General features: G+C 35.7%; 1 protein-coding gene and 1 non-coding gene across 7 annotated transcripts in view; one reads left to right on the forward strand and one right to left on the reverse strand.

Moving 5' to 3' along the window:
* The window catches only part of BABAM2 (BRISC and BRCA1 A complex member 2), a 387,307-nt gene that overhangs the window by 301,672 nt on the left and 59,545 nt on the right, over positions 1–26,090 (reverse strand). The window lies entirely within an intron of this gene.
* Positions 4,232–4,333, forward strand: LOC118970748 (U6 spliceosomal RNA). Its single transcript, XR_005058836.1, has one exon. It is a non-coding gene; the product is annotated as a U6 spliceosomal RNA (small nuclear RNA).

Genomic DNA, 26,090 nt, shown 5'->3' on the forward strand with positions numbered 1-26,090 from the left:
ACCACGACACCTGGTTGAAATGCTCCTTCTCCTTGCTCAGTTCTTACCCGTCCTTCCTGAAATCACTTAATTACCTTCCCTTGCATGAAGATTTCCCTAATAAATCCAGCACACACTAATCATGATTACTTCTGAAAGTCAACAATACTGATTGGTTATGCCATTCACTTGAATATTTAATTGTCATCTTACATTGTTTTTGTTGTTCTATTAATTTTAAAAATTCATAATAAGCACATGGTACATGTGAGGCACTATGATACACACTGTGCAGATACAAAGATGGTTATCCTCAAGGAGCTCACATATAGTGAGGAAGACAGTACATAACATAGAACCCCATATACATGGCAGTACAAGTTAAATACATATACTTGATCTTCCGAAAAATCTTGTAAGCATTCAGAGAATAAACATGCTCTTGTATTTATTTCATGTCTCCAAAAAGGTGAAGTATAACATATACAGAATATATTTAAGAAATGCTCACTATACGTAAGAAATTCTATTTTTTGAATCAGATATCAAAGTACTGACAAGATCTACAGTAAAGAATAAGGCATGGGAGAGTTACTTCCACCACTTTCTGTGGGGAATAAGAGACAAGAAAATACATTCTCCAGAAGTTGGGTATAGAATTAAATTATCAAAAGTAGTACAATCACTACCTCTCCTTCATCCTACCCACTATCATTATCTCTGGTTTTTGAACATATCTATTGCAAATTATAAAATTTCTTCAAATGTGCTAACAAACCAAGACTAAGTGTAGCACTAATAGAGACACTATGAATGTCCTGATTACTCACTCTTAATCAACTATACCCACCACATGCAGTTCCTCAGGACATATACATTAGAGATGTGTTTTTAAACATCTCTACTTCAGTGATTTTTAGAAAAAAAATTATAAAGCTAATAAAGCAGGGGCATCAAAGTTTTGGAAAAAGCTAAGCTAGAATCCATTATGCCTTGATGTTCAAAAAATAAACAGCATGCTAAATTCCAACAGAAGAAATTTTATTACTTTTGTTACTACAAGGGGATACAAAGCAGTATTTTCAAGTTCTCAAAGGAGCACTGTCAGTAAAACATATTTCCAAACCACTAAACACTGAAGTTCTGATCCAATGATATTCACTCTTGCCAATTCTACTTAACATTTTTCTATAGATGCTAACAAGAGAAAGAAATGAATAGCATCTGGATTAGAAAGAAAAATTAAAATTATCTCTACCCACAGAGGACATGATCTTGTATAGAGAAAATCCTAAGGAATCCACCCCAAAAAATGATAAGAATAAACAAGTTCAGCAAGGTTGCAAGATACAAAATAAATGTATAAAATCAAATGCATTTCTATACTCTACCAATGAACAATCCACAAATGAAAATAGGAAAACAATCCCATTTACAATAGTATCAAAAAGAATTAAATATTTAGGAATAAATTTAATGAAAAAAGTGTTAAGACTTGTACCCTGAAAATTACAAAACATTGTTGAAAGACATTAAAGAAAGCCTACATAAATTGGAAGACATTCATGTTCATGGATCAGAAGATTTAATATTGTCAAGATGGTAATATTACCTAAATCAATCTATAGATTTCATACAATTCCTATCAAAAGCTCTGCTGGCTGTTTTTGCAGAAATTGACAAGCCAATCCTAAAAATCATATGGAAATGCGAGGGATCCAACATGGCCAAAAAGCAAGCTTGAAAGAATGAAGTTAGAGGGGACTCACACTTCCCAATTTCAAAACTTACTACAAAGCCACAGTAACTAAGACAGTGTGGGATTGCCACAAAGGATAGACATACAGATCAATGTCATATAATTCAAAGTCTGGAAATAAACATTCACATTTATAGTCAACTGATTTCTGACAAGGGTGCCGAGACAAGTCAATGGAGCAAAAGAAGTCTTTTCACTACACACCTGTTAAGATGCCTACAATGAAAAAGAGAAAGAGAAACAGAGTATTGGCAAGGTTGTGGAGAAATTGGAACTCCTGTGTACCACTGGTGGGAAAGTAAAGCGGTAGAGCTGCTATGGAAACAATGGTGGTAGCTGAAATTGTTTAAATAGAATTACCATATGATCCAGCAATTCCATTCTGGGTGGAAGTGAAATCAGTGTTTCAAAGGATATTTGTACACTATGTTCACAGCAGCATTATTTACAACAGACTAATGGAAACAACCCAAGTGTCCATCTACAGACAACTGGATAACCAAAATGTGGCATACACATACAATGGGATTATAATTCAACCTTAAAAAAGGACATTCTAACACATGCTATAATACGGATAAAACTTGAGGGCATTACGGTAAGTGAAATAAGCCAGTCACAAAAAGGCAAATACTATATGAGCCCACTTATTTGAGGTAGTAGTCAACAAAGTAGTCAAACTTATACAGACAGGAAGAAGAATGATGATTGGCAGGGGCTAGGGGGAGAAGAGAATGGGGAGTTGTTGTTTAAAGGATATGGAGTTTCAGTTTTACAAGATGAAAAGAGTTATGGAGATTGGCTGCACAACAATGTGAATGCACTTTACACTATAGAAATGTACACTTAAAAGTTACGATGAAATTTTATGTTGCATATGTTTTACCACAAATTTTTTAATTTTTAAATAACAGAGATTGCTATAGACTGCTTATGTCCCCTTAAAATTCATATGTTGAAACCTAATCCCCAATGTGACAGCATTTGGAGGTAGGGCTTTTGGTAGGTGATTAGGTCATAAGGACAGAGCCTTCATAAATGAGATTAGTGCCCTTATAAAAGGAACCATAGAGCTCCCTTTCCCCCACAGCCATGTGAGGTTACAGCAAAAAAACAGTCTGTCTCTGAACCAGGAATCAAACCCTCACACTGAATCTGCTAGCACCTTGATATCTGACATCAGCCTCCACAACTGTGAGAAATAAACACGTGCAGTTTAAGCCACCCAGTGTATGGTAATTTGTTATAGCAGCTGAAATGGACTAAGACAGAGTCTTTTCAACAAATGGTGCTGGAAAAATTAGATAAACGACATACAATTAATGAAGTTGAGTCCCTAACTCATACCATATACAAAAATCAACTCAAATTGGATCAAATACCTAGGTGTAAGAGCAAAAGCTATAACTCTATGAGGAAAACATAAGAGTAAATCTTCATAACTAGGCAATGTTTTTTTAGATATGAAATCAAAAACACAAGCAACAAAAGAAAAACTAGGTAAACTGGGCTTCATAAAAATTTTTCACTTTTGTCCTTCAAAGGGCAGTATCTAGAAAGTGAAAAGATAACCCACAGAATGGGAGAAAATAAGGGATTTAGCAAATCATATATCTGATAAAGAACTTATATCCAGAAAATAAAAAGAATTCTTATATTTCAACAATAAAAAGACAAATAGCCCAACTTTAAAATGGACAAAGGATTTGAATAGACATGTCTCCAAAGAAGATACAGAATTCGCCAATATGCATATGAAAAGATGCTCAATGTCACTGGTCATTAAGGAGATGAAAATCAAAACCACAATGACATATTACTTCATACCCACTACAATGGCTACAACCAAAAAGACAAATAATGACAAATGTTGGTAAGGATGTGGAGAAATTGGAACCTTGGAACACCGCTGCTGGGAATACAAAATGGTGCCATAACTTTGGAAAACATTTTGGCAATTCCTCAAAATGTTAAAAATAGAGTTATCTTATGACCTATCAATTCTACTCCTAAGAATAGACCCAAGAAAAATGAAAACATATGTCTACACAAAACTTGCACATGAAAGTTTGTAACAGTATTATTCACAATAGCCAAAAAGTAGAAACAACCCAATGTCCATCAACTGATGAATGGATAAATAAATGTGGTATATACATACAATGGAATATTATTCAGCTCTAAAAACAGGAAGTGGCACTGACACATGCCACAACATGGATGAAACTTGAAGACCTATGCTAAATGAAAATAGCCAGATACAAAAGGACATATATTGTATAATTATTGTATAATTCCATTTCTATGAAATGTCCAGAATATACAAATTCATAGAGATGGAAAGTAGATTAATGGCTGCCAGGGGCCAGGGAACAGGGGAATGGGGAATGGGAAGTGACTGCTAACAAGTACAGAGTAACTTTTGTTGTGATGAAAATGTTCTAGGGTTAGTGTTGATGGTTGTGCAACTTTGTGAATGTATTAAAAACCACTGTGGTACCCGCTTCGGCAGCACATTTACTAAAATTGGAATGATACAGAGAAGATTAGCATGGCAGGTGATGACATGCAATTCATGAAGTGTTCCATATTTTTTAAGAATGCAGGAGCCCAGTTTGAAAAAGACATATGCACCCCTATGTTTATCACAGCACTATTTACAATAACCAAGAAATGGAAGCAACCTAAGTGTCCACCAGCAGATGAATGGATAAAGAAGATGTGGTACATATATACAATGGAATATTATTCAGCCATAAGAAGAAAACAAATCCTACCATTTGCAACAACATGGATGGAGCTAGAGGGTATTATGCTCAGTGAAACAAGCCAGGCGGAGAAAGACAAGTATCAAATGATTTCACTCATCTGTGGAGTATAAGAACAAAGCAAAAACTGAAGGAGCAAAACAGCAGCAGACTCACAGAACCCAAGAATGGACTAACAGTTACCAAAGGAAAAGGGACTGGGGAGGATGGGTGGGAAGGGAGGGATAAGGGGGAAAAGGAGGCATTACTATTAGCAGACATAATGTAGGGGGTGGGGAACATGGGAAAGGCAGTATATACAGAGAAGACAAGTAATGATTCTATAGCATCTTACTATGCTGATGGACAGTGACTGTAATGGGGTATGTGGTGGGGACTTGATAATAGGGGAAGTCTAGTAACCATGTTGTTGTTCAAGTAATTGTTTACTTGAATTGATTAATGAGACCAAAATAAAAATAATAAAATAATAAAAAATTAAATTAAATTAAATTAAATTAAAATTGAAAAAAAAACCTACTGTGTTATGTACTTCAAAGACTGAACTGCACAGTATATGAATTATATCTCAATAAGGCTGTTGTTTTTATCAGTTTAGATGTAAAAATTTGACCCAGTTTAATCTGAACTGAAACACAAATATATTAGAAAATGTTTACTCTTTTTGTTCTAAGTAAATGTATTTTTTTTATTAAGGTATCATTGATATACACTCTTATGAAGGTTTCACATGAAAAACAATGTGGTTACTACATTCACCCATATTATTGAGTCCCCCTCCATAGCCCACTGCAGTCACTGTCCATCAGTGTAGTAAGATGCCACAGAGTCACTACTTGTCTCCTCTGTGCTACACTGTCTTCCCCATAATCCCCCCCACACCATATGTACTTATCATAATACCCCTCAATCCCCTTCTCCCTCCCTCCCTCCCCACCTGCCCTCCCAACCCCTCCCCTTTGGTAAATGCCAGTCCCTTCTTGGAGTTTGTGAGTCTATTGCTGTTTTGTTCCTTCAGTTTTGCTTCATTGTTATACTCTACAAATGAGGGAGATCATTTGGCATTTGTCTTTCTCTGTCTGATTTAGTAAATTCATTTTTTATAAACACAATCATCTTCAAAATCCAACTAGGGAGTTCTCCATTTACTTAATTCTGCAATGAGCCCTTTTCAAAAGCAAAGAATATTTTTATAAGATGAATACTTACAAAGATGTTTGTTTTTCAACAAGTTCTGTAAATACGTCCTTTTTAAGGAGAATACTGGGGAATGTTCCTTTTTTTAAATTTTTAGTTGATTTTTAAAAACTTTAAAATAGCCAAAAACATTTGAATGTACAATAATTTTTAAACAGAAACTATATATAACAAATTACCACGCCCTCAACTTTTTAAGAGAGATTATTACTATACTGTACACAGTAAACACATTAATAGGAATATTTTTCAAAACAAAAAAGTAAATCTACATATTTTTCATACTTACATCTCAGAATTTCCCTCTTACCTTCTATCTCAAAGAACTCCTGAAATACTATTCCTCAAAACTCTCTAGCTTCTTTGGACTAAAATGTGGCATTGTTTTCTTGCTATGGAGAAGTCAGTAAATCAGTCAAGAACGTTTATTAAAAACCCACCATGCACAGATGCACATATTGGACACCTGGGGAGTTACACAGGAAGTAGGAAACATAGTATCTGACCTCAAGGCAGGGAGGGTGGGGAAAAGACCAACACAAATCATATAGAGGAGCAATAACACTGCATTTCTCTTTATTTTACCCTGGAGAAGATGATATGAACACAGAGTACAGATTACTTGGATACTGCTTACTTCAACTTTTCATAAAAAGGAAGAGAAGGCAAGAGAACAAAGAAATAAAAATAGGATCAGCGGTGATGTAAGGTGAGACTTAAAAAAAAAAAAGAGAAAGTAAGAAAGAAACAAAACACCTAGAATGGATAGCAGTGTTACAATTACCTAACAACAAAATGGTAGTCTTATTTTCCATGACTCCCTGAAAATTGCCAGGCTACAAAAGCGGGACCAACGGGACACAGGACACAAGTTCCACTCTTTGAATACACATCTACCATGCCTCATAATATGACACATACATCAGTGACAGAAGTTCCATGTGCAAGACAGTTTTTACTTACATGTCTGTGCCTTGGCAGCTGACAGTCTTTAGAAGATGCCAGCACCATCTCAGGAAGGCCCAATCATCTGATCTGCAGAGAGGACCCTGTGTCCTGCTCCCCAGTTACAAAAAGAACACAGCTTATCCACAGGCTCCTCTCCTTACTTTTACCAGTGAAACAGTACCATTTTATTTTTTCTATTTAAAATTTAAGTAACTGCCTGGAAAACAACAATTGCAAAAAAACAATTCAAATGGTAAATAACTGGAGTTTTGCCAGTGATGAAAGAATTATTCCTTTCAATTGGTCCATAAAAGGATTATTTACTGAGAGTCCAAGTGTGGGAAGTAAAAGTCAGACAAGAGTCTTGTGGAAGTGCTAGGCTGAAGATTTTCAGTGGAAAGGTAGTTTGAGGCAATAGTCTTAACAAAAGACTTTGGAGAGGTGAATCATTTCCAGGACTTAGTTCTAACTCCTGGTAGTGCTTCCTTAACTGAAATTTATACTCTCTGAAAATTTCATCCACTGGTTCTTAAAAATTTATGGAACAATTCTGGTTTCACTTTAATATCATAGCCCTTCAATTATTTTCAGGCAATTCTTGTGACCTCTGTTTCAACCACACCATGGGTCACTTCTTGACCAGACAAAATATCCCAGTTTCTTTCACTATTCCTCGTATAACATAGTCTCAATTTCCTTTATCATCTTCTCCTCTCTTCTCTGCATGTATACCAGTTTATGTACAGCTGTCCCAAAGGATAATATCCAGAACCAGACAAAAGGTTCCAGGTGTGTTCTAAACCACACAGACTCAAGTTAAAAAAAAAATCCATGCCTTCATTTTAGATATAAACTTCTACTAATAAATACCATTACAAACTGAAACAGCTTTTTGGCAGCCCTACCAATTTGACTCCACTATGCTTCCTATCAACTAAAAGCCCCAGAGCTTTTATATGTACACTACTGCTAAACCACATTCTTAATTTGGACAGCTGAATTACAGAATTTTAAATTTACCCCTATTAACATTTCAATATTGTTCAATTTACCTCTCTATTTACAGCCTATCATAATATTCTTAGATTCTATTCCAACTTTGGACTGGCACCCCCCGTTACAAGTATTCACAGATTGGCTGAGCATGCTTCTAAAAACTCCCTCCACTGCAGCCACACTTCAATTAGTCAGTACCTCTCCGGTGCAATCATTTAAGCAATGATATTTACCCAATACTACTATGAACCTGAACATTCATCACAAGGATATCACAAAGAAATTTATCAAGTTCCTCAAAGATACATTCTGTTTTCCCTACAAATTCAGAGATACTACCCATGATTCCACTGTATACCACATGTACTCGTCTTGAGAGGTAGAACTTCTTTTGCTATATCAAGGGAAAGAGACTAGAAAGAATTATCATATCTAAGAGCTGGCATAATCTGCATGAAACAGGCCCTCCAAAAATACCTGTAGAAGAAAGGATGGAAGGGGGTGGAAGTTTAAATTTAGGGCATTTCAACTGCCCTCCTTTCCTTAGAAGACATCCTTCTATCAGATCCCTACCTCTAGACTGAGACCACATCTAATCCTCTGCCATTTCTACTACCTAAAGTTATGTTGTGCAATACAAATGTAAGCCATATGTATAATCTTAAACTTACTGGTAGTCACATGAAAAGAGTAAAAAAGATGAAATTTAATTTTTTTAAATTTTTATATAAAGTAAAATTTACCTCTTTTGTGTACAGTCATATGGATTTTATCACAAGCATAGATTCACATGCATAGATTTGTGTAAACACTACCAAAATTAGGATGCAGAACAATTATATCACATTTCAAAATTTCCTCGTGCTATCCCTTTGTAGTTAAACTTTCTCACCATTTCTCATCCCTAGCAACCTCTGATCTGTTCTCTGTTCCTTCAGTTTCACATTTCCCAAAATGTTATACAAATGGAATCATATAGTATACAATCTTTTGAAACTGCCTTCTTTCATTTAATATAAGGTGTTTGAGATTTAACTAACTGTACTGATACATTTAAGTGCATGTATCAATTTTTATAGCTGACTAGCATTCCATATACCACAGTTGGTTTATCCATTTATCCATCAAGGGGCATTTCTGTTAGTTCCAGTTTTTGATGATCATGAATAATGCTGCTACAAACATCCACGCACAGGTTTTTATGTGAACATAAAATTTCCATTTCTAAAGAAATTACCATTTCTAGATACATACTTAGGAATGGAATTGCTAGATCATATAAAAACGTTTATCTTTAACCTTAAAACAAACTGCCAAACTGTCTTCCAGCAGAAGAAGGGCTGTCCATTTAGGAGTCACACAAGCAATGCATTAGAGTTCCAATTGCTAAACGTTCTCACTGACACCTGATGTGGCCAGTTTGCTGTCATCATTGTCCTTGTTGTTTTTAGCCCTTCTTATAGTTCTATCACGGCATGTCGTATTACTGTTTTAACTTACATTTTTCTAATGACTAAAGAAATTGAGCATTGTTTCATGTGTTTATTTGCTATCTGTATATCTTCTCTGGTGGCAAGTCTGTTTCAATGTACTGCCCATTGTTTCTTATTCAATTGTTTTTCTTATCATTGACTTTTGAGAGCTCTTTTTATGTTCTAGAAATTTGTCCTCCCTCAGTCATACAATGTGCAAATATTTTCTCCCACTGTTTTATTTTCACTCTCTTAACAGTATTCTCAGCAGAACAAAAGGTTTTAATTGTGGTGAAATCCAATTTGTCAACTTCTTTCGAACTCACTGCCTAGCTCAAGTCATAAAAACTTCTATGTTCTCATAGCAGAGTTTTATTGTTTGAAATTTACATTTCAGAATGTGATTCATTTGAGTTATTTTGTGGTTGAAGATACCACAGGTCAAGATTCTTTTAAAAAAAATTTTGGCACCAGGAGTTGGGAGGGGTGCAAGTTGTAGCACTCCAAAATCTCATGACTATAGACTATCTATGGTTAAAAGAACATATGGGATGTGAACAGATCCCAGAAATGGGCTGCTTTAATTTGTCTGATGGTTCAAGTACAGTTGGACAATATCCATCATATCATAGGTAAATTTTCACAAATGCCTAGGGTGCCTAAATGGTTTTCTTGGCTTCACTGGAGATGGATGGTAATTATAGATTTGCTTTGTTTATGTCACCGTATTCCTATTATGTTAATATGTGTGTGCAAATTAGTTAGTAGTTTAAAACCTATACATACTTAAGGTACTCTACAAGAAGATATGTCAAAGAAATAATCAATCCTCCCATGTTTCCTTCATATGCTACATCTATAGCTTTTCTTCTTCCTTCCTAATTACAACCCTTAAATAGAATTCGTGCCTCATATCGAATTTACCGAGTATCATAATTCCTCCAGGTGGTAAAGATACCTCGAGACAAGTGCTGGGCACAGAAGCCACAGGGCATAAATCTGCAAAGAAGTAAAAAGCTAACCTTTGCAAACAATATGGCTTCTCTCTCACTTACCAACTTTACATTTCCCTGTATGGCCCCGGAAGATGACTGGTTAGCCAGAGACGGGTAAGATTCCTCAAGGGAGGAACAACCTAAGACAGGCACAGTCGCAGGGGGACCATCAGGTGAGAATTTGGGGATCAACAGAGGTGAGGCTCAGAACCTCACCCCCCCTGCTTTGAGAGAAATCTTCTGCATCCGTGGATGTCTTGCTGCCCTTGTCTAGCCTGGATTAATACTTGGTCCATAGGCACACACCTGATCATCTGATCATCTACATTTGCCCTCTTACAGCACTAAACTATGTTTTCTACCTTTATCTTGCATCTACCTACCACTTCAGCATTTTATTAAAAATAAAAATAATAATAATAATAGGAGAAATGTGGGATCAACATATAAATCAAGTACAAAAATCAAACGAATATTCATATTTGACCTGATTGTTTATAGGTCATAATGCATGATCAAAACCGAAAGTTTCTGTGATGAATGCCCTTGTACTGTTCACCATGTAAGAATTTATTCACTGTGCAAAAATTTGTTCACCATGTAAGAACTTGTTTGTTATGCTTCAGAAGATTGGAGACTGACGAGAATTAGGCTTGAGATGGATTAATGATTGTACATTGAGCATTGACCCCCCTATACTGAATTTTATTTTTGTTAACAACCATTTGATCAATAAATATGAGAGATGCCCTCTCAAAAAAAAAAAAAAAATTTTTTGGCATATGGATGCCCAATTGTTATAGCACCATTTCTCAAGAAGACTATACTTTTTCTATTAAAGTGCTTTTGCACAATTGTGAAAAACCAATTGACCATGTTTATATGGTTCTATTACAGCACTTTCTATCCAGTTTTACTGATCTGCATGTAGTCCTTTTTTTTATTTTTTTAGTATCATTAATCTACAATTACATGAGGAGCATTATGTTCACTAGACTCCCCCCTTCACCAAGTCCCCCCACATACCCCATTGCAGTATCTGTATATCAGCATAGTAAGATGCTGTAGAGTCACTACTTGTCTTCTCTGTGTTGTACAGCCCTCCCCATGTCCCCCACAAACATTATACATACTAATCGTAATGTCCCCTTTCTTTTCTCCCCCCCCTTATCACTCCCTTCCCACCCATCCTCCCCAGTCCCTTTCCCTTTGGTAACTGTTAGTCCCTTCTTGGGTTCTGTGAGTCTGCTGCTGTTTTGCTCCTTCAGTTTTTTCTTTGTTTTTATACTCCAAGGATGAGTGAAATCATTTGATACTTGTCTTTCTCCACCTGGCTTGTTTCACTGAGCATAATACCCTCTAGCTCCATCCATGTTGTTGCAAATGGTAGGATTTGTTTTCTTCTTATGGCTGAATAATATTCCATTGTATATATGTACCACAACTTCTTTATCCATTCATCTACTGGTGGACACTTAGGTTGCTTCCATTTCTTGGCTATTGTAAATCGTGCTGCGATAAACATAGGGGTGCATCTGTCTTTTTCAAACTGGGCTGCTGCATTCTTAGGGTAAATTCCTAGAAGTGGAATTCCTGGGTCAAATGTTATTTCTATTTTTGGTGTTTTGAGGAACCTCCAAATTGCTTTCCACAATGGTTGAACTAATTTACATTCCCACCAGCAGTGTAGGAGGGTTCCCCTTTCTCCACAACTTCACAAACATTTGCTGTTGTTTGTCTTTTGGATGGTGGCGATCCTTACTGGTGTAAGGTGATACCTCATTGTGCTTTTAATTTGCATTTCTCTGATGACTAACGATGTGGAGCATCTTTTCATGTGCCTGTTGGCCATCTGAATTTTGTCTTTGCAGAACTGTCTGTTCAGCTCCTCTGACCATTTTTTAATTGGATTATTTGCTTTTTGTTTGTTGAGGTGCATGAGCTCTTTATATATTTTGGATGTCAACCCTTCATCAGATCTGTCATTTATGAATACATTTTCCCATACTGTAGGATACCTTTTTTTTCTATTGATGGTGTCCTTTGCTGTACAGAAGCTTTTCAGCTTGATATAGTCCCTCTTGTTCATTTTTGCTTTTGTTTCCCTTGCCCAGGGAGATATGTTCATGAAGAAGTTGCTCATGTTTATGTCCAAGAGAGTTTTGCCTATGTTTTTTTCTAAAAGTTTTATGGTTTCATGACTTATATTCAGGTCTTTGATCCATTTCAAATTTTCTTTTGTGTATGGGGTTAGACAATAATCCAGTTTCATTCTCTTACACATAGCTGTCCAGTTTTGCCAGCACCAGCTATTGAAGAGGCTGTCATTTCCCCATTGTATGTCCATGGCTCCTTTATTGCATATTAATTGACCATATATGTTTGCGTTAATATCTGGACTCTCTATTCTGTTCCACTGGTCTGTGGGTCTGTTCTTGTGCCAGTACCAAATTGTCTTAATTACTGTGGCTGTGTAGTAGAGCTTGAAGTTGGGAAGCGAGATCCCCTCTGCTTTATTCTTTCTTCTCAAGATTGCTTTGGCTATTAGGGGTCTTTTGCGGTTCCATATGAATTTTAACACTATTTGTTCCAGTTCTTTGAAGAATGCTATTGGTATTTTGATAGGGATTGCATTGAATCTGCACATTGTTTTAGGCAGGATGGCCATTTTGACAATATTAATTCTTCCTAGCCAAGAGCATGGGTTGAGTTTCCATTTGTTAGTGTCCTCTTTAATTTCTCTTCAGAGTATCTTGTAGTTTTCAGGGTATAGGTCTTTCACTTCCTTGGTTAGGTTTATTCCTAGGTATTTTATTCTTTTTGATGCAATTGTGAATGGAATTGTTTTCCTGATTTTTCTTTCTGCTAGTTCATTGTTAGTGTAAAGGAGTGCAACGGATTTCTGTGTATTAATTTTGTATCCTGCAACTTTGCTGAATTCAGATATTTGTTCTAGTAGTTTTGGAGTGGAGTCTTCAGGGTTTTTTATGTACAATATCATGTCATCTGCCAATAGTGACAGTTTGACTTCTTCTTTACCAATCTGGATGCCTTGTATTTGTTTTGTCTGATTTTGCCATGGCTAGGACCTCCAGTACTATGCTGAATAACAGTGGGGAGAGTGGCTGTATGTATTCTTTTGCCAATAACCATACTACCCCATACTAAGCCTTAAAATTTAGTAGTCTGACTGCTTCAACTTTGCTCTTCTTTTCAAAAATATTTTAATTATTCTAATTCATTTGCCATTTCCAAATAAATTTTAAAATCACCTTGTCAACATCTATAAAACCCTCCTCTGATTTTGATGGATATTGCACTAGAGCTGCAGATTAATTTAGGGAAAATTGTCTTAACTAAATTGAGTCTTCCAATCCATGATATGCAATGTCTTTTCATTTACTGAGATCTTTGATTCCTTTCATCTACATATAGATCCTGAACATATCTTTCTAGATTTATAATAAGCATTTCTTTTTTTTTTTGGAAGGTAATTATTATAATGGCACTATATTTTTATTTTGTTTCCAATTTTTCTTGTTAGTATAAAGAAATGTGATTGCTTCTCCTATGTTGACTTGTTACTATGCAACTTTGGAAACTCACTTATGAGTTCTAGGAGTTTTTTAGAAATGCTCTGGGACTTTCTATCATACCATATCATATGCAAATAGGGACAACTTTCTCTCTTCCTTTCCAATCTGTATGCCTTTTATTTCTTTATCATGCCTTACTATATTGTCTACAACTTTCAGCACAATGTTATATAGGAGTTGTGAAAGTGAACATCCATGCCTTATCCTCAGTCTTAGGAGGAAAACATGTATGATGTTACTTGCAGGTTTTGTGTAGATGTCCTTTATCAGCTTCAAGTTGAGAAAATTCTTTTCTATTCCTAGTCTGCTAAGAGTTTTTATCATGAACAGATTTTTAGTTTTGTTCAATGTTTTTTCTGATTTTATTGATAAGACCAAATGGTTTTCTTGTATTAGTTTATAAATATGGAGAATAAGATTTACTGATTTTCAAATGTTGATCCTGCCATTCATTTCGAGGATAAAACCTGCTGGGTCATGATACATTACACACAATTCTTTTTTCTGCTGGATTCAACTTGCAAGTACTTTTTGAAGAGTCTGTTTATCTCTTCAAATGAAGGGCATTGATTTAGAGTTTGTTTTCTTTTTCTTGTAATTCCTTTGATTGCTTTTGATATCAGGACTGCTGGCCTTATAAAATGAGTTGGGAAATTCAGTGTCTACTTCAACTTCTGAATAGATTGTATAGACCTGGTGCTATCTCTTCTTTCAATGTTTCACAGAATTAACTTGAGAAAATCTGGGCCTGGCATTTTATTTTTGAAAGATTTTTTAAAACTACTAATTCAGTTGTTTTAACAGATATAGGACTGTTCACATTAACTATTTCTCAAGTTTCAGTAGCTTCAATAAATTTCAATAGTTTGTATCTTTTAAAGAATTTGTCTTTTCATTTAAGCTGCAATTAATTGGCATGAAGTTAGGTTCAGACTGAAAGTATTGAACCATCTTCTGTAGACTTCAATGTCAGTGTAGTTTTCAAATGTCAGTGTCATTTTCAAAGCCTTTTAATGCTATTCTGGTTTTCCCCTAGTGTGTATTATCCAGAGATCTGGGATCTGGGCTCTGGTCTACACCACAGATCAATTCTCAAAGTCTTTTCTATATTGATTCTGACCAGTTTCATTCATGTGCAGCTTAAGGCTAAAGCTGAGAATTCATGTACAAATTAAAGGATTTTTTTCTCCAGCCCCCTTCTCTCTGTGATTTCCCCCTGTACTGTCTTGCTCCCAGGACATCTCTTACTGGTGCTCTGGCTAGAAAGACAGAGTTTTAGTCTCCCCATGTTCTTGTGTACTTCCCACGTCCACCTGGAGGTGAAGCAACAAAGAAAAGTCTGTGAGACTGCTGGCATCAGCTTCATCACTGGAGCGTGTCTGAGTTAGGGCAAAGGGAGTTTTAAAAGACTCCAGGCCCCTTCTTTTTGGACTTCTGACCCAAAAAAGAAGGTTTTCATTGGAACTTTTTCTGTCCAGGCCCACTGAATAGTTCCAGAATCCAGGATACCCTAGGGTCTAAACCAGGAGACACAAAAGAAAGGGCTGGGGGTACACACAAGAAATTAGCCTCTTTTTGGGTCATTCTTTGAGTTTTGGTTTTTCTTCTGAGTATGTCTTAGAATCCTTGGGTAGATGCTGTATATTATTCTTTAGGTACTCTAGGATTTTTAATAATAACCAGTGAGAGAGATAGGGTAGAGTGTGTTTACTCCTCATCTGGAATAGGTCATTAATCTTTATAAATAAATATTTTATAAATAATCACAAATATAATCAGTATGTTAATTAATCTTAATATATGTATTCAGCCAAAAGGTACTAAATAAAATAATTTCAACATGTATTCAGTATAAGAGTAATTAATGAGATATTTTACACTATTTTTAGTGCTTAAGATTTCAGAATCTGATGTGTCACAACCACAGTGCATCTCAACTTAGACTAGCCTTATTTCAAGTACTCCATTGCCGCGTGTGGCTAGTATCAACTATGTTAGGCAGCACAAATCTACAAAACAAAGGAAATGAAGGGAGGGCAGGAAGGAAAGGTCATCCAACCTTCCATGACCAGTTCCAGGTAAAATGTGCTCACTACTTAATTAGGCAGCACATTCTGTTGCTGGGCTTAGTGATAGAAAACGTTCTTTCTTCTATTGAAAAAATACATATATCTACAAATCACTTTTACCTATTAATGGTAGCCCTACTGTAAGTATTATTATACATGGCAGTGCCTAAATCATTACAAATGATCTCTTCTTTTAGTCTTCTCCAAGTTAAACATGCCCAGTTATTTCAATGGTTTATAATAGACGACAGATCTCAGGAAATGAAGCTATATGATTCCAGGTATATCAGAGGGAATTTGCTAGGTTGCTGATTCCTAGAAACTTAGACTAATTAGGAAAGGGGTAAAATATCCCATCTTAGATTTTATGTTTTAAATGAACCTTTAACCTTAGATTTTTATATACTGATTTCTGTGCATAAAATAACAATATTTTAAGACAAATGCTATGAATTAGCATTACATTATTGAGTAATAAATATTCTATTGCAGAAAATTTTAGTCTTAATAATTTTCTAATGCATATTCACAAACTGTTTCATTAATAAAATCTATCGTCAATTTTTTAATGACTGTAATGTATCTGACAGCATAAAAGTTAGGAAGTAACTTTCTCAGCCTTTCTATTTTTCATAGTCTTATAAAGTAGTTAGGATAAATATCATTTTAAAAGAAATCAGTAATAATGACTGTCATAAAATAGTGAAAAACTGAGAGAACAACAATAAGCTTGGTTTTTATACACATACATCATTGATTTAGATGTAGCCTCTAGCCTCTAAATGTAAATACATGTATTTACATTTCATTTTCTGTGGACTAAGTATCACTGTGAGATGGATAAATAAAGGGTTGGTTTAAATGTACAGAGTAAGTAGCTTTGCATTTACAGAGAAGAAAAAGAGACACTGCCATTTGGAAGACGCTATGGAAATAATTCCTAAGGGTGAAACAATACAAAAAATAGTAACTGATTATTCTATACTTGAGGAAGTTTAAGAAAAAGAGTACATGACTATAAAGATTTGGGCTAAACTGGTAGGATAAAAGACTTTTTTCTCATTTTCTAGAGAGATAATCTTTACTAACTCATTCAATACCTCAAGAAATACTAAGCATACAATACTCTATGTAGTGTCACTAACAGAAAAGAACTAAGAGACTCTGCCCCAATAAAGCTTGCAACCTAGGAGATAAGACCTTAGAGGTTTAAGACATTTATAAAAATAACTATAAACACTAATAAATTATTGATTCAGGATAGGATTGGGCAAGAGGTTGTCAGGAAGCAGGATACAGTCTCAAAGTATCACCCCACGGGTTACTATTAAATTGCCATAGGAAAAAAGTATTTTTAAATGGAGAAATCTGGCAGATTATCACCCTAATTTAACCATGTGGTCAAACTTCACAGCACCAACAATGAAACAGAAGGACATCACAGACCTTGTGTCAACGGCACTGAGAAGGACCTAACATCACTAACTATTTAGAAGGCTCAACAAAAATGTTTACCTAAATACAATCTTGAAGAGATAGTCAGACAAACCAAATTGTTGGGTATTCTGGAAAAAAAAAAAAAATAAGAGAATTGTTCTAGATTAAAGAAGATTAAAGATATGTGAGCAGCAAACAGTGCACTATCCTTCACCAGGTCAAAAGGTAGGGGGAAAAACTAAAAGGATATTAATGTACAACTATGAAAATATAAATACAGACTATATATTACATAATATGCAGTATACTACAATATATGATAATATTATACTATTGTACCAGTGTCAAATATCTTGAGTGTGACAACGACACTGAGTCTACAGAAGACAAATGTCCTTTTCTTGTGAGATAATACTGAAGTATTAGATGTGAAGTATCAAAATGTTTGCAACTTACTTTAAAATTGTTCAGCAAAAAGATTTAGATATATAGATATAAATATATACATCTATATCTGTATATATATGCACATATGTGTGTGACTACAGAGAGAGAGAAATATGGCAAACTATTAACAACTGATAAATTAGACAGAATTTACAGATGCTCATTATACAATCCTTTCGAAATTGTTATAGGATAGATGTTATTTTTTAAAATAACAATTTGAGAGAAAAAATAGTACAAGTTAAAAATTAGTGTCACAACTGGTTAGCCAAAGACGGGTAAGATTCCTCAAGGGAGGAACAACCTAAGACAGGCACAGTCACACAGGGGCCATCAGGTGAGAAACTGGGGATCAACAGAGGCAAGGCTTAGAACCTCACCCCCCCTGTTTTGAGAGAAATCTTCTGCATCCGTGGATGTTCTGCTGCCCTTGTCTAGCTTGGATTAATACTTAGTCTATAAGTACACACCTGATCATCTACATTTGCCCTCTTACAGCACTAAACTATGTTTTCTACCTTTATCTTGCATCTACCTACCACTTCAGCATTTTATTAAAAATAATAATAATAATAATAATGGAGAAACGTGGGAATCACATATAAATCAAGTATAAAAATCAAAAGAATAATCATAATTGACCTGATTGTTTATAGTTCATGATGCATGATCAAAACCGAAAGTTTCTGTGATGACTGCCCTTGTACTGTTCACCATGTAAGAACTTATTCACTATGTAAGAATTTGTTCACCATGTAAGAACTTGTTCGTTATGCTTCAGAAGATTGGAGACTGTTGAGAATTAGGCTTGGGGTTGATTAATGATTGTGCATTGAGTCCCCTGTACAGAATTTTATTGTTGTTAACAACCATATGATCAATAAATATGAGATGCCCTCTCAAAAAAAAAAAATTAGTGTCACAAAAAAGAGACAAATAACATGCCATGTAAACTCTGAAAATGGAATAATTAGTAAGGAATATAAGAGATGATTTCATCAAAGAAGGACATTCAAACTGGGTGTCAGATGACAAAACAACTCTAAAAGAAAAAAATTTTATGAAATACAGTAATACATTCTTTTATACAAAGTGAAACAATACAGGATATATACAAAAAAAATTATGAAAAACAGAAAAGAAAAAAACCAAGTGTCTATTCCATCCTTCTAAAGGAATTGTACTCAGGATTACCAAATAGTCAGTCAGGAAAAACTTCTCTTTATGGAAGTATTTCAGCTAATAAACAAAGAGGAAATGATGAACTATCACCATCTTGGAATCCTTATATTAAAGGCTGCTATATCAAAACACAACCAGACATTACAGGCCTCCTGATGGAAGAATATATTACCCTGTGAAATATTCTTGCCAAAAAAAAAAAAAAAAACCTGAATCTGATTAAGCCTCTAGATCAAACAATCAATTCACACCAGATACACAGGAGCAAAGGTGTCACGTTAAACAACCCCACAGGGCCAAAATCAACAACATTCAGACTGGGCAAAACACTGTAAGACAAATGGCCCAGTTTCTTCACAAATAAATTGAAAACAAAGAAGAAGAGGAAGAGAAAAAAAGAATGAAGAAGGAGGAAGAAGTGAAAGGAGAACAGGAAGAAAAGAATATGAGGGGGGAAAAGGAAGAAGAGAAATAGAAAGAAGAGTAAAAAGAAAAACAGAAGAAAGAAGTAGGGGGCAGAGGATGACACAATGTAAACACAAGACCTAAATAACATGGCAACCTATTTTATGTGTACACTATCTGTATCCAAACTGCAAAGCATGCACATGTGTGTGCACATGCACACACACACACACACACACTCTCATCATGTTTCATATACTATGTGTGTAATATGTGTCTGTGAGTATCTATCACCAGGGAAATTTGAATACTGACTGGTAATGAAAGATCTAAGAATTAGTGTTGACTTTTGAAAGTGTGACAATGACATAAGCTATGTTTAAAAGAAGAGTCACTATCTTGTAGTGATACATGCTGAAATATTTATGGATGTTATGACACTTTGGATTTGCTTCAAAACTATCTGGGAAAATGTTGATGCAGCACAAGTAAAACATGATTGACCAGAATTGATAATTGTGAAGTGGAATTCATTATACCATTTTCCTTAACTTTTGTGTTTGAAATTTTCTATTAAAAAAATGTAGGTGACTCTCAAAGGCTCCACATTTTGCCACCAGAACTTGATCTCAGATGGCAAATCAATATAATTTGTGTGAAATTTTCATTCAACAGACTTAATAAGAGTTGGGAGAGATCTTGTATTCAAGGCAATCATTTAATTTATCATCCAAACTGGAACACCCTAAAGTGGGAAAAGAGGGCACTGTTAATAATTATCCAAAACAAGAGACATGTGGTTGATTGCCCTCCACATATGATATCCAGCTGTGTTTCTGACAGCTCAGAATTATCCGTTAAAACATACAATATCTCCAATAAAGAAGTTATGTGCACACACATATCTATTTCAGTTCTTACAGTAATGAACTCATTATTTCCCAAAGCAATTCCTTATATTAAAGGACAACACCAATTATTAGAAACTCCTGTGAAGAGTCAAAATCCACTTCCTGGTAACTTCTCCCTTGGTACTATTAGCTTTACTTTCTGGAAGAACAAATGTGATGAATTGAAAGACCCCTGAACTAATAGTAGAGAACTGCATCTGCCTTTAACTAATGATACCATCTTAGACAATTTACTTTACCTCTCTGAGCCTCCATTTCCAGTCCTTTCTATCTTTAAAATCTAGCATTCATAGTTTCTTCAAGCATTGCCTGTGTGTCAAGCACACACTAGTGGGATAACATTTCTCCTGTACCACAGCGCCCAAATGTCAACACGGCACTCAGGCATGGTACTACGATGGCACAGGCACAGCAGGAGAGCCTCACTCCAAGCTACGGACCCTATGTTTCTTTTAATACAGCACAAGACTGTGTCAGCTTTTTCTGTAGTCCCATCACATTACTGATTCGTCTCTATACCCCAGATCTTTTTTTCATGTAACTGTTTTCCTCTATGTATATGAGTAATTATTGAAATCTAAGTAAGGGACCTTACACTTATCCCTGTTAAATTTCATCCTGTTGTTTGTGATCCAACATACTAGACTACTGGGTAAATTTAAATTTTGTTGGTCACTTATCACAGTATCAGTCTCTTAAAACTTGTGTTACTCCACAAGTTGAACAAATATGCCTGTATCATTCACAAAAATGTTGAACAAGACAGTGAAAAATATGACCTTAGAGTATTTCCTTAGAGACTTTCCAATTATTGGTCAATCTCCTGCAAAGCTATTTAATCATTTTTATGGTTCAAAACATAAAATATCCAGAAAGACACACAGGGAAATGGTCAAATTTTCTGCTGAAATGATTTGCTATGTCAGCTGATCTTCCATCAGAAAAGAAAAAAAGTTAGTTTGGCATAACTTGATTCTAAGTAAACCTGTATTGGCTACTAAAGATAACATCATGTTTTAAATGCTTTCAAGCCATTTGTTTAATAATCAGATCTTGAATCTTACCCAACATCAATAAAAAAATTAAACTATGATTTCAAGAATATCTCACCCTCCTTTTCTTTCAATATTGGAACCTTGTTTCTGTTTTTTCCTTTTTTCATCTGTAGTCTGCTGCCATTATCCACAATTTCTTGACCCTGCTGGTTATTTGGTAATTTTAGTATTTTCATTTTTCAAAAAGATCACCACTATAAAAACCATACTGGTGTGGCTAATTAATTTGAACAAGAATTCTGCTGCACTCTCCTTTCAGTACCATGCAACTGTCATGCAGATAAGGAAATAAAGTTCTTTGGTTTCGAGGGCAAAAATATATTTTAATGAGCATTACAATGTTGTCTGATGAATAATAAGATGCTATTAATGATAATAAGTATATATCCACTTACCAAGGACATTACCAAAGCAATTGCTACACTAGATAGTAGATTAGATGACATCAAAAGGTCTTTAGCTCTAAAGACAGTTCTTTCAATTCAGTTAATAATTAGAATAACATAGGTACTGACAAATCCGTGTCCCTTATGAGGATCTGTAGCAAGACTTAACAAGTTGAGGGGAGAATATTATATTTTAATTAAATTTGTTTTGATCATATCTAACTTCTTTCAGATCCCTTCTGTTTCATAAAAATAAAACTAAGTACTTAATATTTAAAGCATAGGCTAAGGTTATCTTTTGATAATTTCATTCCTAAATACATCTTAAGTACATTTAAAATGAAAACCCAATTTTCTCACTCAGAAATACCCAAAGAGTTTAGCAATACTGGTCCATCTTATTACCTTAACCTTTAAATTTTTTTCCCCTCATCTTTCCTATATTATAGAAAAATCATCCAAGTGATTTTAGAAGTGGTTCAAAACTCTCATTTAATTTACAATCTGATTACAAATTAAACAACAGTTTTTATTATATCAAAAAGATATAATAAAGACAATTAAAGATGTATAAGGCCAGATAACAGAGGTGAATCATAAAGCATGTCTCTAGGCCAGGGCCTACAAGATAACTTAAGATCATGAACTAACTAGTCTTAAAGAAACATACAGTAAAATAAAACATTTTAAGACTATTCTCTACATCTCAAAACTGAAACTGAGCCTTTTATCTCATAAACCTGATTGACTTCTCACACTATTTTTACCAACATCGTGTTATGAATTTTGCCTCAGCAACAAAAAAAATAAAACAAAAACAACCAACTGGAAGTTGTTACTCCTAAAGTGTCCAAGAGATATCCACCAGGTGCAAATCTGTCAGTTAATTTCCCAATCAAGTATCATCAGTGAACTGCCCACCCCTTTCCCAGCTGATGGGTGGCAGAAGGTATCAGTATCTGATGTTGTGTTAACCTCCTATCATCAATGCCAATGCTTATTCTTATCTCCTGCATAACTTTCTCATCCCAAGCAGCTGATTATTCACATTCATTTGCTCTCATGTGCTTCTACAGAGAAGCAGATTGTTACTGTATGGGAATAAAGACGATGTTTATTTCCCAGCATGTTACAGTGGCTTGTACTTGGAAATCTTAGATTTAAGTTCAGGGTCCCTGACTTCCCAGCTATGTGAACTCAGGCTGGTCACTTAGACTGTGAGACCTCCCTTATATATAAAGCAGGGTAACTGACCCTCAAAAAGTTGTTGGGAGATTAGAATGAGGTCATCTAAGTAAAAATCCTTTGGAAAATATGGAATGCTATACAATTGTAAATTTCTTCCTAATTCTTAGCTGTATTATACAAAGCAGAAATTTAGGCTGATGTGGCATAGCTTGACACAGACAAACAACACTTGCCAAAAAATCAGAAGAAATAACCACAGAATGCTACATGGGGGAGAGAAAAACCACACCGATGTTTCTTTCAGTTCTGAGTTCACTGTTCAGCAATGTGACTTTTGCTGGGTGCTTCCATAGTACGGAACAGAGAGCCAACAGCAGAACCCAACCAGCACACAAAGAGCAGTCTCAGATGGGGCGCTGTACTTCAGCTCCCACAAAACAGTGCTGGGAGATCATGCAAAAGTCCACTCAGAAACTCTGTGAAAACCAAGCCTTCGCCTGTGGAATTCATGGAAAAAAAAAAACTGCATAATACTTCCTACTGTCAACTAATTCTGAAATGCCCAGCAGCTGGACCAAAAAAGATGTACAAAAACAATATGAAGGACCCTTTAAGTTCACACATGACAGAGCTAAACAAGTCTAACAATGAACAAATGCAAGTCCCATAATCCACAGAAGCTAAAGTAGGGGAAAATCTACTTTATGAAAACTTAGGATGCTGAAAAATAAGGATGACTAAATTAAAATTCTCCAGAAGTAAATAGAAGAAAAAAAGAATGCTGTTCAGCAACAATGAATGAAAAAATAAAAGAAATAAAACTACTACCATAGTAGAAACAGTTAAGGAACACAAACTCTAACCAACACTCACTGAAAATACAAAAAACAAAAATCAAAAGTTAGCAACAGAATACAAGCAGTTTTTTAAAGGCAGTATTATCACAGTGATCATTTTTCTGTTTGATAATTTAAGTTTAAGTTGATAATAACAAAAAGATAGAAACAGTCATGCTCCCATCAGGAAAATTATGCAAGTCAGAAAGAAACAAATCAAGTAGGGTCTGTAAGAGCGAGTTATCTACATGTACAATTTTCAGGGAAGGGGTGAAAAATAAGCAAAACACAAGTCACAATATCTCAGAAGGGACAAGGTCGCTCTAACACAGGAGAAAAAAAATAAAACATTAAGAAATGATTAAATAAAAGCATCTAACAGAGACCAACTGAAACATAGCACAATCCCTTAAAACATATGGGCAAATTCTATCTTCTGACTGTAATTCATGAAGTTTTTGATATACCATGGTTACCCTGTCATGAACATAGTGTTCTTTAAATGAGTATTTCACCAAGGCTCTACACATCTCTCTTTTCATACAATATTAATTAAACAATTCCAACAATAGATTAAATATTTTACTAAAGGGAAAACCATCTTAAACTTAAAGGATTCCCAGACTCCTAAAAGTACATTTGGGCATGGAGAATGTAATCCTTCACAAAAACAAACTGACTTGCATGTGGCTGGTGGCCAGACTGCTGGACACTACAGAAAACAAGTCTTTTACACAAGCAGTTCCACCATTCAATTAGCAACACTTGCTGAGCCCTCAATGTGGATAAAAAGTGGAGCTCCATAACTAAAACTGTAGATTTGTTCCCTTCTCCTCTCAAGCTGCTGCTTAAATCAAATTCCCCATATTAAAGGCAGGATCCCTTCCATTTCCCAAAACCACAAACAACTCTGAGTTACTGGAAATCCTAGAGAGTCACACTGACGTTCAGAACTCAGAGGCTACAGTGGCCCAAGGCACTCCCCTGCAGCCAGTCCACCGTGCTTCTTCTGAAGGGCTCAAAGTACTTCACACTGACAATATAAACTATGCACAAATCTCTCTTGAGGAGGGCAAACCATAATGATGAAATGCCAAGCCTCTGTCTTTCCTCCCAGAAGTATCTGCTCAAGGCAAGGAGCTGAAGACCAATCATCTATACTGTCTTCAAGATGCTCCACCAGGCAACCAGACCTTCCACCTCTTGGTAGGTAACCTCAACACCAACTTCATCCAAATATAAATACATAATGTGTATATTCAAATAAACAAATAATACACAAGCACACACATAATAATAGTAGGTCATCAGTGTGCATTCCCTACCCTTTCTCATCCTCAAAATTTACCCATTTCTTTGTAATCTTTTGTCTTTTCCTCCTCCCTCTGGGGACCATCTCTGTATCTCTGCTCCTAGTACCATCTCTTCTACCTTCCTACAGGCTCTTGTTCTGCTCCTATTCTTCAGTGTCTATATTCTAATTACTAATGCTACTTAACAAAATACCCCAAAACTCACAAATGCTTAAAACCACCACCATTAGAGGATGCTCACAGATTCTGTGGGACAGAAATACAGGCAGAATGCAGACGGGCGATTCTTTTGCTCCTCTCAGTGTCGACTGAGATCACTCAGGGGTATTCAGCTGGTGAGCAGGCTAGTTTGAAGGGTTCCATCTGGGTTCCACTCACATGCCCAGTGCCTGGGCTGGCACAGATAAGAACTGCCAAGTGCAGTGCCTACATGTGGCCTCTCCATGTGGTGTGGCCCCCTGACAACACAGAAACCTCAAAGCGCTCAGACTTCACACACAGTGGCTCAGGGCCCCAAGCACAAACACTGCTGCTAATAAGATGGAAGCTGTCTTGCCTTTTATGACCCAGCCTCAGAAGTCATACAGCATTATTTGCATCATGCTCTATTAGTCAAAACAGACACAAGCCCATTCAGATTCAAGGGGATGAAAATTATACTCCAACTATTGAAAGAGTGACAAAGTCACACACAGTATGCAAGAGCACATGGGACAAGAGATACTGTTGTGACCATCTTTTGGGCAACCGCCAGAATCTCCTACTTCACTGACCAATTCCTTTCAGTCTCAACTCATGCTCAGTCAAATCAATTCTTTTTAAAAATGTCTAGACTTAGTGCTGTCCATAGGAGTCTTAGATAAACAAAGAAATATGAGGCAGTGTTACAGGCGGGGTAAAAGAATTAGCAAAGCTTAGGGAGTAGAAAATTAGGCACCCAAGGAATTATGAGTAGACTACATTGGCAGGAACAAGATGTTCAGAAGGGAAAGCAGTGCAAGTTGAAAATGAAGGTTAGCGACAGACTGTCACAGTAATCTGGTTGAGTGGAGAATGGGGTAAAGAGAAAAGAGAATGCTGGAAAGGTTACGATATTTGCCAAACATGGGAGGCCCTGAAATCCCCTGCCTCAGAATTTGCCCTGAGAAGGT

This window comes from Manis javanica, chromosome 1 (genome assembly GCF_040802235.1).
Source record: "Manis javanica isolate MJ-LG chromosome 1, MJ_LKY, whole genome shotgun sequence".
Lineage (NCBI taxonomy): Eukaryota > Metazoa > Chordata > Mammalia > Pholidota > Manidae > Manis > Manis javanica.